This window comes from Scardinius erythrophthalmus (genome assembly GCF_964197995.2).
Source record: "Scardinius erythrophthalmus genome assembly, chromosome: 7".
NCBI lineage: Eukaryota > Metazoa > Chordata > Actinopteri > Cypriniformes > Leuciscidae > Scardinius > Scardinius erythrophthalmus.
Window position 1 is genome coordinate 9352073 of NC_138227.1, and position 2699 is coordinate 9354771.

The window sequence follows — 2699 nt, forward strand, 5'->3', positions numbered from 1 at the left end:
CTTTCTTTCTACCTAATCTTTCTTTCTTTCTAACTAATCTTTCTTTCTTTCTAACTAATCTTTCTTTCTTTTTTCTTTCTTTCTTTCTTTCTTTCTTTCTTTCTTTCTAACTTTTCTTTCTAACTATTCTTTCTTTCTAACTAATTTATCTATCAAAATTTACTTTAAACTTCAAACTACTTCAAACTTCTAACTACTTTAAACTTCTAACTACTTTTAACTTCTTCAAACTCTCTGGTCCGGCTTTCTCAAGCCAACTTAAAGTTTGTCCAACAAACTTTTTTTTCTAGTTCTCTAATAATCTCGTCTTTTTAAGAAGAGGGCTGGACTACACTCAGAATAAATCCCACCCACTTCCTCTTTTCCTCTCATCACTTCTTATCACAAACAACATGGTCAGTCACATTAAAGGCTCATAACACACAAATAGTGTTATTGTAAGTAGGCTAGTAGGTTGTCGTCACTTCGAATGGTTCATTTTTTAACTATGCATGTTGGGGATTGCCCCACTGAATGCCGGTTCTTTAATGTTCTTAACCACTTCTTCAGTACTCTGATCAGGGAGTAGGAGTCATCATATCTTTTCCACCTTTTATTTATGTGCAGGCCGGGTTTCACCATATAAACATTAATTATGCAATATAGGTAGTTTCAGGAATTAACAAATAAACAGAAGTAAATAACTAAATGTTAAACATACATACCCACATACTGTTGTGATAAACAGTACATTACCAATTAAACAATTTCAACAGCTCTCTTTTAGCCCCTTTCACACAGAGATTCAGGAATATACATGGATAAAGTCTGGTCTCGTTCATGAGTGAGGACTCACCTTCCCGCCTGCACTTCTATGAAGTGTATGATACGTCTGTTTGTCTCCCGTCCTGTTTCTCCAAGTCTCTATCGTCTTCCTGATCTCTTTCATCGTTTCCTTCCTTTTTTACTGTATATTTCCAAATAATTGTGGCATGAAGCGGTAAGGGCTCTCAATAAATAATCTCTTATGGTGATAATTGTCGACTACGCCACCCTGAATCAATCAGGGAATATCTAAATAACCCAGTAACAATCACTAGGTCACACAGGTTCGTGTGTGCCAGGGAGGTCAGAGACATAAATGCAAATAATATAATAAGCAGTTTTTATTAATATACAAAAGTTAAAATGTTCTGCTTTAAAAAGGCGCCCAGCGCTACATTTAATGACACGTAACAAGAGAAATAACAGAGAGAAGTATGAAATGGCAGCACCAACACAGTCCTCTACCCACGAAGGTAGGAGGAGTCTCAAGAAAGGAAGGTTCAAACAAAACAACAAATGTACCAACCAACCAGGTTGAGTCGACCGGCGGAAGGACCACTTAATGGCTTTTCCAAAAGCACAATCCTACTCACACACACACATCACCGTGCACTTGGATCACACATGTAGGCACTTCAAAAGTGTCACCCACTGCAACACCACCACTACAACACTGCAAGAGAAGGTCCTTCCGCCTGGCCACCTCAGTTCCTGGGAAGAATAAAATAAGCAAAAATAAATAAACCACTAAACAATTGAGTTTAGTAAAACCCCAAAATAATAAACAAAGAAAATATCACAGCCAAATTAAATACACATACAATAATCAAGATTAACAACGACACTCACTTAGATAACAAAATAAATCTAAACATAATACACAAGGCTGAACTAAAGAAACGAATGACAAAAGAATAGAGCTGGTGCAACACACATACACTGATTTTCATACACTAACAGTCAGTCAGATTAACGTTATAACTTTGTCACTCTAGAAAGAAATTGTAACTCTTGCTGTCACTAAAAGGAAGGAAGTAGACAATACAAATCCTGTTGACGTGTTTGCTGGCCCACGGCGCGATCACAGCGCAAACCTGTGGTTCTTAAAATGGACTCAGGTTTATACGAAGTGCAATTACTGAAGTAAGGAGAGGGAGATTGTGCTGAAGATCAGAGAAATGGTCCGAAGGATGAGCAAAAAGAACGGTCCGAAGGACGAGAGAGGAGACCCACGCCTCACGAAAACCTTAAAGGAAGTGAGATGTTACTAATGATCATTTTACTACAATTTTCCAGCCATCTTACATAACACTTACCACAAGATGATATCCCTCATATATAATTCTCACAGGCTAACGTTACTGTTTACAGCATTCATCAAAACCGCAGATTAGCTAAAGGGTACAGGAAGCAACACATTAAAAAGTAACGTAGTAACCCACTAGCCCGCCCTCAATCACTGAACACAGCACATACCTGAAGGGTGAGCAGACACTCACTGAGCTGATAAGTGCACCGTCGGAAAAGTGCTAAGAGAAAGCTACAATTTGAAAAGATGACATCAGTAGTGTTCTAAACATAGGATTTAAACCAGCCGCTACAATCACATACCTGAGCTTCCAGTGAATGACGCACGAGAGGGCGGAGCAAAGACGTGACGCATCTCAGGATACAGCCAACCCGCATTAAATAGACCATACTCCCCCCTGATAGGACACCACAACTGTCAATCATTTAACTAATCCTGTCACATAATGAAAGAAATTCAACACCTGACTCTGCCTCAGACTGAGATTGGATTCAGCTATTTCTCAATATTTCAGTGATCTGATAATTAAAAATGCTTATCAGTTGTTTTAGTAGTTGTTTTATTTTGAGCTGCTGAAGTTTCAGAA

The 2699-nt window shown here is 38.3% G+C and overlaps 1 long non-coding RNA gene across 1 annotated transcript; it reads right to left on the reverse strand.

Annotated features, from left to right (window-relative positions):
* Positions 1-1073: 1073 nt before the first annotated feature.
* LOC308693669 lies at positions 1074-2465 on the reverse strand. The gene is made up of 4 exons (XR_014030501.1): positions 2416-2465; positions 2281-2344; positions 2121-2198; positions 1074-2050 (listed from the first exon to the last, which is right to left on the reverse strand). It is a non-coding gene; the product is annotated as an uncharacterized lncRNA (long non-coding RNA).
* Positions 2466-2699: the final 234 nt, after the last annotated feature.